Source organism: Saccostrea cucullata, unplaced genomic scaffold, assembly GCF_032062105.1.
Source record: "Saccostrea cucullata isolate Sc308-1 unplaced genomic scaffold, CSIRO_AGI_Scuc_v1 ctg1460, whole genome shotgun sequence".
Classification (NCBI taxonomy): Eukaryota; Metazoa; Mollusca; class Bivalvia; order Ostreida; family Ostreidae; genus Saccostrea; species Saccostrea cuccullata.
The window spans coordinates 50,022-64,159 of NW_026918053.1; the positions used below are offsets into that span (position 1 = coordinate 50,022).

Here is a 14,138-nt window from a genome sequence, read left to right on the forward strand (position 1 = left end):
CTCCTTCTACAGTTTTAGTGATTTCAAACTAAGTTGGCACACAAGTAGACTACACAAAGATACATAAAATAGTGCAATGGTTTTTGATAAGTACAAACCAGTAGAGCTACAGTCTCGACAGAGACTTCTGGTTGATAGACACAGTCGCGTATGGTCTAAACTAATTTTTAGCCGGGCTTATTGCTCAGAGAGCAATTGCCGGCTTATGTGATCCTGTTCAAGGCAGGATGTTGACCCCATAGTCGCCATTTTAAAGTTACGTGCAAAACTATAGTTCTTACTCTCAACCGCTTTTGAGATAATACAAACGCTAAATAAAGCAACAAAAATAAAACGAAGTTTTATCTATATAAAATAAATATTATAGTCTGTCCCACGACCGGAACGTCACTACTTTTTGCAAAATATCTCAAAATAAATAAATACCTTGGCTTTCAACCTATGTCCGATTGGTAGATTGATTTTTTTCCAAACTTTCTGCATTTATACGAACCCTCGAGGTCAACCGGTGTAAACACACGGCGGCAAATTCAAAGTCTACGGGGATTTAACATGGTAAACTCGTCCATTAGCGTCTGAATTACGGGGCCGGGAACCAGTTTTCGAAGGGAGTAGTCGTTCTTTCCAAAGGAAAAATTCAAAAAATAAAATTAAATAGAAAGAAATGAAATAAACGTGTTTTTAATACAAATATGAGAAATACACATTATTCAGCAATATTTCAGCGAGTTTTATCGTGATAAATGAGGGAATACTCCGAATATGAAACAGTGCATCTTATGGACGCACTCATTCCTCATATGGCGGGCTGTTGAACCATCCATGGTTCAGAAAGGTAAGTTTTTAAATGTTAATTTTGTTATCTACTGCTGTTCAGACGTTCATTGAAGATGTATATTAAGTTTTATGATAGAGTATGCCTAAATGCATTGTTCACACGCGTCCGTATTGGCTATAGACAACAGAAATACAGTGACCTACATTATAGACGGTATGCAGCCTATATGTAACAGCTATATAACGGTTTACGGGCTAACATTGATGAATGAACTGATTTGACCATATCAGTTGGCTTAAAGAGCTACACAGGAAAAGGGATAACATTTAGGAAAGCAATGCCGACTTTCTATTTGTGTTAGAAAATTGTAATTTTTCATTAACAAGTCTACTTTCGCTTTTAACTCTACACCAATTAGCTGTAGATGTATAGTGCATGAAAATCCATTTATTAGACTGTTTATGTCTAAAAAATTACCCTAAGTATCTAATATGCTATTTTCTATATAAATTACCAATATTTTGGCACTCAAATTTCTTTCCTGATTTCTTTTAAAAATTCTTTGTTTATTTTTTTTTAAATATTTATTTATTTTGCTTATATATATGATATATAGAAAACCCAAGACATGGAATGTTTAATACAGCATATTTCACAAACATTCTCCCAGTCAATTAAAATATGCTGAAGTCAATTACTTTAAATCAGTTAAAATCAACTTTCATAAAAGCTAAAAAATAAAAAAGAGATTAATTTATTGTGTACATACAGGTCACATATGCTACCCACATTAACAGGGTTTACTGATGCTACCTCTATATGTACATGTACCCTGAGAATGCGTTAAATTTAAATTATCATGATTATAGTACTGTGTAAAAGTTGCATATATATTGATTGAGTTGATTGGTTTACTGTTACAGGGAGCAAACATATTTTTACCCTCATAAAGTCAAAGTTCAGCTTTAATATTGACATATTTACAGCTGAGGAGACTTCAACAGGTGCCACACCTTTGATGGACATCGCTGTTAGGATAAACTTTCACTTTATTTGAAGGTATCTTTTTTTACCCATGCATACTTTTCATATCTTGTCAAACAAGATAAGTATAGCTGTATATAATATGACTTTTCATTATAATGCATTATGCAGCATATTGTCTAGGGATATGAGATTTCTTATTTCAATCATAAAACTTCTTAAAATATTTTCGAAAGGAAAACAATATATTTATGGAATGCACAAAGAATTTATTTCAAAAATTTTAGAAAATCTGCATCATTACATGTAAGATGAACACACATAACAGAATGAATCAATAACTCATATTGCAATAAATTCTTTTCAACATCAATATTGTTGGTATCATATGGTGTGGATTAATAACTTATTATCACAAAGTAAATATTATATTTAAAAAATCATTGCAGAATTTTAGTTTTTCTTAACTACCCGGTATACATGTAACAGTCTGAGGATTAATATTAATGAAAATTTCAGAAATTCTTTAGTGACTGAAGTTTGTATAGTGTCATCCCATAAAAAAACCCAGTGATTCACTGCATGAATACAATACATATTATGCTCATCAAAGAAATCAATACAAATAATTCAGACAAACATTTGAAACTTTCCTATAGTATTTTAATCACAGACACTACTTGCTTTATGTAATATGAAATTAAGATATTTGGGGAATTCCTTAAATATCTTGCCCTGTATGTAAGCATTTAGGTAATGTCACAAAGACGGAAGTTTACAGACATCTCTGTCGTGCCAGTGACTCCATATCATGTAAACCAACATTGAGATATGTACTGAATGTAACCACTGTAATCATATGACATCCATGGGTCCATGTAAAAATGGACTCAGCATATGTATGTAAAAGTATAACTTTATTGTATGCAGTAAGGTACTGCTGTGCTTGACTACAAACTTTATAACTAGTTTGTTGTATATATATATATATATATATATATATATATATATACATATACATATATATATATATATATATATATATATATATATATATATATATATATATATATTTTTTTTTTTTTTTTTTTAACTAGCTCTATGTAGTAGTGCATTTCAAACCCACACCTTTGTTGTACACATTCAATGTTTGGTTGAAAGAACCTTAAGTAATACATGATATATCCATAATGCAAACATACAGTCATAATAAAATGTTTTAAGGTGTATTTTGGGCACAAAAGCATTGAATAAGCAAGTTATATGTCTGTATGAAACTATAGCAACTACAGCACTTAGAGTCAGTTGATAAGTAGCAGTAAGTCTAAATATGGTGAATTTGAAGATAAAAAAAATAAATAAAAAAAGAGGGTATATAACAGCAACATTTTTTTCACAATATGTAAACATTTTTGGTAATAGAACACAAATATGCATCTTTCAGATATAGAACAATCACTGATACAGAGTATATGGTAGAAGTGGGACACTAAATTGTAAAAGTAGAGTATTTAGATATTAAGTTAAACCAATAATCACGGCAACGTTTTTATCACGTAGAGTGCTTAAGTGCATAATTTGTAGAGTGAAAATATAAAATATTGAATAAAAAATGTAAATAATCAAGTGATTATACCATTTCTTGCTATTACAATTCATATGTTCAAATGTACTACATGTACATATTAAGTTAAACAATAACATTTATCACAGCAGATTTTATCACAGTAAACTGAATAGAAATATAGTATGATTCTTATATTAAAGCTTAAATATAGTAAACAGTGTAACATGATCAAAAAACATATACACACATGAATCAAAATCACTGAAATTAATCTGGTTTTTCTTGCCATTAATTTATACATAAGTTAAAAAAAAAAACAGTATACAGTGTATATCACAGTAGGTTTAATCACAGTAAATTGGTCATGTTAAAAGGAAAATTTGAAATCAGTAGGGGTTTTATAGATATGCATAAATTCAATAAATATGTATCATTTATTCAATATATCTCATGAATTAAAACCACTTTTCTTGCAATTAATTTTACAAAGTGTATATAAGAAATGGAAAATAATATTGATCATGCAAGTCCCAATTGTAGAGGAGAAGTGGATCACAATAAGGAACTGAGACTAAATGCTGGCCTGTGAAAAGTTAACATGCAGGAGATACAGAGGAGGGGGAGCAGCTCCACTCATCGAAAGTCAGGTTTGTTGGTTCGGTAGGGGGACATTGTGTGTAACTAATCAGATAATCAGGCAGTATATTGTGTTCACATATGCAGTACTCTATTTGAACTATGGAATGACTAAAATAAAGCAACAGGTAAAAGTAGAATTTATTAGGGATCAGAATAAATTACAGTTGACATTGAGTGTATTTTTAAATTTAACTCATTCCAGTTGCAGTGAAATTGACATGTTCATTAAAATTTATTTCTGCAGTTTACTAACGGGATATGGTTACCTCTATATCTATATACTAGATGGGTAAAATGAAATTCATATCTAAGCATGTATGTGCAAAAAGTTTTTAATAGATTTATAAGTTTGCAAGGATCTACAATAGGGATTCAAATCTGTAATGCCCTTCCTTATTTTCAGTTATAGCTGATCCATACTGATGAAATTTTGACCAAAGGACAAAAAAGTGTTTACAGCAATATAAGGTAAAGTATCAAGAATGTAGATAATTAAGATGCATAAAAAAGATTAGTTACACACAGTCCCACCTCTTGAAAGACAAATTAATCATTAAACAATGCATGTATCATAGATTAACCAATGATATAATAAGTTCTCATTGCCCTAAGAGACTTTAAATATTTTCAGTTTTGAATAGTTTGACTCTGGTCATAAAGGGGTATTTCATTGATGGATAAAAAATTACCTTATATCATTAAAATTAGATTGCCTATGTTCCAATGAGTTGCATAAAAAAATGTATCGATTCGCCTAACAGAACATTTAATTTTTTTTAAATTTGAAATTATTTTCAAGGCAGTCATCTTTTTTCCTCACATTTGATGAATGAAAAAAATATAAGGAATGAATTAAATAGCTACCCAATTTATATGTTATAAACAGTTTACATATATAAATTGGATGTCTAATAAATTTGTTCCTTATTTATTTAGTATTCAAATATTTAATTTTAAATTGCATGATTAAATTTTGTCAGCTTAAATATTGGATAGAAGATGTGTCACACATCGAAACCAGAAGTATTTGATAAGACTGTAGCTCTACTTGTTTGTTCTGGCAAACAAAAACAGAGAAAAGTAGCCCCTGGATTTTAAACATTGCAACAGCAATAAAAATAATCATGTATTTTAGTGTAGTCTGTTTTTCTGCCAAATTAAACTAGTAACAAAAGCAACTCCATTCATTGAAATCAATAACTGATACAAAGATTTGTGTCTGCTAATTAAATTTTTCTTTGAAATCAGTGCACTCTCATCTATTTATGAACATTCAAACAATGTCAAAATTTTACTGAATTCTTAGCATTTACTGCAATGGCTTATTTTTCTCAAATGTGAATACCTATATGTAAATCTATAATCCAACACTAAGTGATACATGCATCAATTAATGATTAATAATCTTTCGTTTACCTTTAAAGAGGAACAGTTCACCAATCATCAGAGGAAGACTCATGAAGAAAGCGGATTCAGTCCGTACAAACTGTTTCAACATCGGAGGCACTTACCTGACTTTAGAGAGGGTTTGGTGCATATGCGGTGACTCCACCTCTTACACAACTCACACTCCACCCACGCAATCTTTCGTGACCGTCCAGGAGCATTATAGTCACCACATATGCAACAAGTGACTTCATCATCAGATTCCTCGACGGAGTTCATGGAAACGTCAGAGTCAGCGTCACTTTCGTCATCACCAAAATCTGAGTCTAAGTCACTGTCACTGTCGTCGGAGTCCGTCAAGTCAATGATCACCGGAGCGACCTCGTCATCCTGAACTCCGTCAAGTTTCCACAGTTTTGTCTCTACCTCATTTATCACGTGGCTCTCGACCCTCCTCCACTTCTCCACATCGTAAGCTGATCTTGCTTGATTGAATAGCTCCATCACTTTATCTTTCTTAAATGTGGCGTTGCTCCTGGCGATGAAGCTTTTCAATTCAGCCCAGACCAGCTCGATGGGATTCAGCTCACAGTGATAAGGAGGTAGACGCAAAACTGTGTGACCTGCCTGTGAAGCCAAATCGTCAATCACATACTTAGGACGAGGCTTATGCTGCTTCACCAATGTTAGTAATTCAGCCTTAAACATTGCCGGGGTGTAATGGATACCCTTTCTATCAAGCCAAGACTGGATCTCGGCCTTTCGCGCCGACGATGTCGGACACTTAGACTCAGGATCCAGATGACTGTGATAGGAAGCATTATCCATCACGATGACTGAATTACCCGGTAGGTTAGGGAGCAACTGCTCAGTGAACCACCTCGTGAAGTTTCCCGAGTTCATCTCATCATGATAATCCTGAGTGCCAGTTTTCGACTCAAAAACTAGGCTTGATCCCGGGATCATGCCTACAGCCGAAGAACCAGCATCCACAATTATCAGACGAGACCCCTTCCCAGGTGGGACGAAGCGCCCATGACCTTCACGGTGTGACTCAAAGGCAGAGGTAGAAGTCCTAGGACAGTCCACCCAATCTCCCCTCGCTACGTGATTGGTGTTCAGCCAAGTCTCATCCAAGTACACAATAGGACGACCCGCCTCTCTAAAGTTTCGGATGGACCTCAGGTAAGTTTGGCGCATACTGACAATGTCATTACGCTCACCAATAAACCTCCGATCTGAACCAGACTTGTAGAATCTGAAAGAAAAAGAAAAATGTTTGTTACAAAGGTGCAAAGGTGATAAAGTTAAGTAAGCTTTTCACATTTGTTCTGAAGTCCTGTATATCTGTCCGTCTGTAAATCTGCCAAATTCAATAACACCTGCCACAAAACATCCTTGGGTGAAGAAGATTCAAGTTTGTTCAAATGAAGGGAAATGCCCTCTTTCAAGGGGAGATAATTCAGAAATAGTTAAAATTAGGTGGCATGTTTAAAAAACCTTCCCAAGAATTACTGGATCAGGAAAGATGAAACTAAATTAATGTGGAAGCATCCTCGGGTAGTGAAGATTAAAGTTTATTCAAATCCTGACCCTGGGGGAAGGGTGGGGCCAAAATAAAAGTTCAAATTTTAGGGAGAAAAAGCCACATTATGTCAAAGAAATATGTGAGCATTCTTAGTTTGTGTAGATTCAAGGTATTAATTCAAACCATATCCCCCTCCTTATTATTGGGATATGCATTTAAGCTTTTCAATACTGAATTGACTTTTGCTTTTCTTCCCAGCCACAGTGCTAAGGTGAGTGATGTGGCCCATAGGCCTCTTGTTAAGCATGCAAACAATGCTTATTTTTATTATACTTTAAAATTTGTTCTTATATAAATCTATACCAGAAAAAGTCTAACATTTCCTTTGTTTACTGAGCAGTAATGTAAAATCAATGTTTGATTGCGGAGCAAGATATTGGACAATGATAATATAATGAAAGGTGCAATTTTGTATAACATTATTTATTGACTGGGTCCGAAACGGACATGCTTTTTTTTCACCCTGTAGGTCCAACAAATTGCATGCTGGCCTTGAATCCAGTCAATAAGTGTATTTAATAAATACATGTAATTTTGAAAATTATATGCTTTATTTGTAGGTTATATTTTTCCAATTGATTCCTACCTGAATCCAAGTTTCTTCACGAGTCTTGCCAATGATGATTTGGTGATCCTGATCCTCTTTCTACCAACACATCTGACAGTCGACGGAGAGAAACATACTCGCGCTTCAACTGCATCTCATGGATGGTCCTTTTCACTAGGTCCTCATCGAAGTCATCGAGCCCCTTATTGGAGTGGATCTTCTGCTGTACAGGAGGGACTTGCAGATCCTCAACCACAGTTGTCACTGGATCAGACAGGAGATTTGCCTTTAGAGTTCTTTCAGATATTCCTATAGTAAAATATATTAAAAGATTTATGTACTTCATGTATCAGAGGATACAATGCACGGACTATGTTTTTTTTTTATTTCTTAAATGTAAAATGACTTACTGTGTAAGCAGAGAACAGATAACTCTGTCACTCTGTCATTTTTTTTTTATATAATCTCACAATATGTTTTAATGTTATAAAAGCAAGAAAATATAAGCTCACTATAGTCAATGGTTTAAATAAGCTTTTCTGATCAAAATGGGTCTGTCATTTTCATTGTTGTCAGCACTATACATCATAAACATTTCACTATTGAATATTTTTCTCTAGAAACATTGTGTCAGTTAACTCAATTTCAACCCAACTTGAGGATCCTTAGGGTATGATGAGATAACATATGTATATACCCTTTAATATACTTGTCAATTCTGAACTAAATATTGCTTTATCTAAATAGAGTGCTCATGTGAGCAATATGGCCCATGGGCCTCTTGTTTGACTTAAATAACTAAAGATTTTCTTTTTCAGAATTAACATTAGATTTTTTGGTCTTGTATTCTGGATATTTGGTGTAAAGGTCCATTATTACAGATATCTGTCTGTATCAGTAGCAGAGTCTTTGTGTCATATTTCATACCTGTTGCTGTGGAAAGTCTCTTCAGAGGGTTGGAAATGTTTTTTACCCTTCCCTGTGTCTTCTCTTGCTCAAATGCCTGGTACACTTTTTTAAGAATGTCAAGAACCTGTGCATTACAAAAAAATGTTAAATTAATAGTTTTAGATCAACTTAATATGTAGTCTAGTCCAAGGTCACTGTTTTTGTTTATGTGAACTCTTTTGAGCTATAAGATATTCAGAACACCTTTGTAATCCATTTCAAAGATTTTCAGTTGATACAGATGAGCTTAATTGAATTTAGTTTTTATTGTCTAACCTTATCTCTTCCTATGAAGAACAGTTTTTCCCCTTAAAAAAAACTTTTGCTGTATCAACTTGACTGCTTTATTAGCTCACCTGAGCCGAAGGCTCAAGTGAGTTTTTCTGATCAAAATTTGTCCGTTGTCTGTCGTTGTTGTTGTTGTCGTCGTCGTCGTTGTTGTCGTTGTAAACTTTTCACATTTTCATCTTCTTCTCTAGAACCACTGGGCCAATTTCAACCAAACTTGCTACAAAGTATCCTTGGGTAAAGGGGATTCAAGTTTGTTCAAATGAAGGGCCATGCCCTTTTCCAAGGGGAGATAATTATGAATTAGAGAAAAATTAATGGCATTTTTAAAAAATCTTTTCAAGAACCACTGGGCCAGGAAAGATGAAACTCATGTGAAATCATTCTCAGGTTGTGTAGATTCAAGTTTGTTCAAATCATGACCCCCAGAGGTAGGGTAGGGCCAAAATGGCCGGTCAAAGTTTTACATAGGAATATATAGGAAAAATATTTAAAAATCTTCTTCTCAAGAACCATTGAGACAGGAAAGATGAAACTCATGTGGAATCATCTTCAGGTAGTGTAGATTCAAATTTGTTCAAATCATGACCCCCGGGGGTAGGATGGGCCGAAAATGGCCGATCAAAGTTTTACATAGGAATATATAGGAAAAATCTTTAAAAATCTAAAATTCTTTTCAAGTATTCAAAGCCATGCTTAGTGATATTCATAGGGAATCATCCTCATGTAATGTAGATTCTAGTTTGTTCAAACCATGACCCCCTGGGTAGTAAAATTCAAGCCCCCCCCTCCCCCTCTCACCTCAGTAAACTTTCAGTTCTGATATGTGCTTTTTCCTAACCAATTGCTCAGGTGAGCGATGTGGCTCCTGGGCCTCTTGTTAAGTATTATAGGATCGTAAACGCCTCTGGAGACCCAATTTTCATTCTAAACACAGTAGATTTATCATTTGTCTCATCCACTAAATATTGATAGCAATTGTTTTGAGAATATGCAATATTTCCTGTGTTATTACTATAGATGTATTATCTAACTTGAAATCAAAGAAAATCATAAAATTCTTAACTCAGCTTTCTTTAAAATGAATGCTATAACCCTCATAGCTGTAGGAACCAGGGGATGGGGTGCCCCCCCCCCCCCCTTTAATGATTTCGCTGATATATAGAAATTACAGCTACTACTTTCTGCTTGTGCCCCATCAATAATCTTTGTTTGTCAAGGATTTGTTGGTAGTTGATAGTGCCCCTCTAACTGAAAATGCATAGCTCCACCCCCTCCCCCCGATTTTTTTTTTTATTTGAATTTCAAGACAATATGTGAGGTTTTGTAATGCACTCATATTTTTTAAATTTTGTCCAATCACAACTTCTTGCATGTATTTCAAAGAAAGCTATTTTCTGATTTCAATTTTATACATTTATACATGTAAATTACAATTAAAGTTAAAATCCATCTAGAAGTTGTGAAAGGCTCATATTCTTGATGTATACAAAAAACTTGCACAAATTATAACAATTAATGAAAATAGACAGCTTATGCATATAGATTTGCAACTCATGGAATCACTATATTCATCTATTATATTTAAGATTTTGCTTCTGTGAAAATATAGGTTTTATAATTTGTTGTCCTTACTGTGAACAATGAATCACCATGATAAGTTTTTCTCAGTTTATTTTGCTTTAGGGGTTAACTTGTGTGGGAGGTAACTCTTACCAGCAATTGAGATACTAATTATTACTCATTATCTAAGAGTTATCTTTCTTGTTTATATATATTATATAAAAAGAATAAATAAGACGTGTTTTTGGACTTCGAATAATTTTTATTATTTATTACAATGTGAAAGAAAAGGCACGGCCCTGTATGAAACCATAAACAGTGTATACTGAATTTAAACTTCTTTTCTACCACTACTTACGTGTGTAAAATAACAACTCGGGTAAAAATTACATGGGTGTGAATAGACCTTTCACCACACTATAAAGGGCAAGGTCGCTTCCTGACGTCATTCTTGTCCAAGCAATAGCAGACAACCACAGGCACCTGACGTTACTTATTTTTCTTTTCATTAAAAAATATACACATACCTAATTATTAGGTATGTGTATATTTTTTAATTAAAAGAAAAATAAGTAACGTCAGGTGCCTGTGCAGACAACAGCAGGAACTTTCAAAACTGTTGTCCATTATGTTTGACCGAATATGAAGGTTTTTGCGTGTGTAGAATGTTTTGAACATGAATTGCAATTGAATTATAGTGTTCCAGTTATGGCTGATGTGAAAATATAGTGGTTATAACAAGAGTGTGCGTGATATAGGTTGACATGTTTACGTTTACGTGGTTTATGTGTACACGTGACGTATGCAATGTGTAACTGTTTGGGGATGCCAAAGTTCTGAAGAATAAAAGGCTTAATGTCCTGCCTTCTATGTTGGATTAAATACCGGGCTATGTTCACATAAGGTAAAGTCATTTTTTTATACAGAAATATTTGTGATAGGGATTTATAGACATCCCAGAATATAGCACCGTAGGTCCATGGTTGCAAACATAGCTGCATAGCTCAAAGTTGTCAACATGGGTGTATCTGTTATCATGCTATAATACCTGCAGAGATTTTACAGCTTGTCTGGTCTTCTTCTGCCGTGGCATTCTGCTGTAGTACTTAAAAATTATACGTTTAAGGCCTAGATGGTAAAATGGCAAAAACACGTTATTTTGTAACGCATGCGTAAATAGATACAACGTGCGCAGCGTTGAAACATACATGACGTCACTTACGGAAGGCTACGGAAAATTCCGAAGAATAAAAAATAATACAGGATCTCCTTCCGAAGTGGCAGCCATTTTGGAAATGTTAAATCCCCGTAGACTTTGAATTTGCCGCCGTGTGTTTACACCGGTTGACCTCGAGGGTTCGTATAAATGCAGAAAGTTTGGAAAAAAATCAATCTACCAATCGGACATAGGTTGAAAGCCAAGGTATTTATTTATTTTGAGATATTTTGCAAAAAGTAGTGACGTTCCGGTCGTGGGACAGACTATAGTAGTAATGACTTTGAAAACTTCATAAGTCAAAGAACATAGTTCATTAGCGTAAGGATTTTTGATAATCAGTGTTACCGTAGTTCTCTACACATACGAGGTAAAGCAGGAGAGGGAACCAGACTGGCCTGTTTGTTTACATTCAGCTGCGGTACCAGATTAATTCTGATTCTGACAAAGTCGGACCGTGGTATTAGGATTGAAAAACTCACTGTCAGTGTCATCATTTATATTGATAGTTTTAAAATAATTTTTTCATCAGAATATAAACGTGATTCATGTAAGAAATCCATTCAACTCTGTAAATGAGTCCGGCTGCAAGTAAAATCAAAGTACTCAGAAGTACAGAGGTACTTCTGAGTACTTTGATTTTACTTGCATTGAGACGCACCCACTTGCCGATACGCAAGGACCATTACCCTTACTCCGCGACTCTTGAGTCGACACGCGGGTAACAACAGACAGGAAAACTTACAATCAATTTAGCTTATTTCGTTTGAACGTAACGATTGATTGTATAACGTTCTTCTTGAGAACTTTTCGCTTATATGGAGATTACCACTTACCGGTGGAGAAGTGCAAATGTTATACTCGGCACTCATAATAAGGACCAATTAGCAGAGATCTTTTTCGTGCCAGCACTTGCTGCGACACTGGACCTCGGTTTATAATGTCCTATCCGATTGACCGGTCTCCTCGTCCCATAGTGGGATTGGACCCCGCGACGTAAGGATCAACTCTTTACTTCGCAACTCTAGGACAGAGGTTCTAACTACTGCGCCACACCGGCGAATGTACTTATATGCAAACAAATATAAAAAAAATTATTTTGTAGCTCATTTTTCGGACAGCTGTAGTTGTCTTTTTGGGAAAGGAACCAACCGCACTGCTGGATATGGTGCAACAGGTCCATTGGATACTGTCTCTGTTATCATTGTTGTAGCTGCTGTATTTATTTATGAAACTTGTTACTCGATGTCTGAATGAATTTCATTAACGTCGCTTTATCCTAGATTTTCACATTTACATCAATGTATATTTTCTTGATTGAATTAATAAATTTAAAAGTAAATTTTTAAAAATTTAAAGTGTTTCTAAAGATATCCGGGACACTGATCTGTTTTCATTGAAATGTTTTCCAAACCCATCGGAGAAATTTGCTGTCCCAGAGACATAACATATATTATCATTGTTATACCGACGACACACAGGTTAACCTGATTAATAATCCGAAGAACAGTTGGGACAACATTGCCAATAGACTTGAACGGTGTCTGTCTGATATACAAGACTGGATGAAAAACAACAACCTTATGCATAACCAAGAGAAGACTGAACTAATCATAAGTACTCCGAAACGTATGGCAAATGAGTTTTCAGGACGTAAACTCGCTTAGGCTGGATCAGTCATTACTAATGCTTCCTGTGTTAAAAAAAAACTTGCGGTGTTTTTCGACAGCAAACTTAGTATGGATTGCCAAGTAAAGTCGGTCATTAGATCCTGTTGTTTCCATCTTCGTAACATCACTCATAGCAGAGGGTGCGTGCAGGACATTCGTAAAATCACTCGTGACGTTTCGACTGGATTATGACTATGCACTTCTGTTTGACCTTAATGCCACATCCTTAAAAAACTTGCAGAAAATTCAAAACACTGATGACAGACTAGTGACACGTTTAAGAAAACATAATTATGGAACATCGGTTGTAATAACTATTCATTGGTTACCTGTGGTATATCGTACAAAATATGAAATTCAGTTGTATACTTTCAAGGCCTTACAGAAACTAGTCACGGTATACATTCAGGAACTGGTTTACTATTTCGTCCATCGAGCTGCCTTTGCTAGCAAATAGCATTGTTCATTCAAGGAGGAAATGCACTGCAATATCACTTGTTGTACGCGTACACAATTTGTAGTTCACTTCTTCTTTAACGATGTCGACCGAGAGTCTAATTACTGAAATTTGTTTCAATGTGTGTTTAGGAAGTTTCAAACCGAGTAGCCAAAGGAGATAAATTGATAATTTTTCATGTATTTCAGCGTATCTGCGAAGCTATTTGATTTGAATTCTCCCTCCATTCACGATCAGCAGCAGTGTCAACTACAGTTCCTACGAATTGCTTCCGGGTGTGATTTGGAGGAACGTCACGATTCAAAAGGTACTCTCTGAAAAAGAAACTCGATGCTGTATTCCCTCATTATGGATTATGGATATGAATATCTGCTAGGAATCCACGATTCGGTCTTGGTGTCGCCGAACCAAAAGAGCACAACCTTGCAATGAAGAGCTTTTTGTAGAATAGGGAATAGCTTGATGTACAAAGATTGTTCCAGAACCTCAATTTGATTTTATCTATAT

The 14,138-nt window shown here is 34.7% G+C and overlaps 1 long non-coding RNA gene across 1 annotated transcript; it reads left to right on the forward strand.

The window, feature by feature from the left end:
• The first annotated feature begins 514 nt into the window (after positions 1-514).
• Positions 515-4,702, forward strand: LOC134240190 (uncharacterized). Its single transcript, XR_009986392.1, has 4 exons — positions 515-835; positions 1,765-1,837; positions 3,870-3,976; positions 4,372-4,702. It is a non-coding gene; the product is annotated as an uncharacterized LOC134240190 (long non-coding RNA).
• Positions 4,703-14,138: the final 9,436 nt, after the last annotated feature.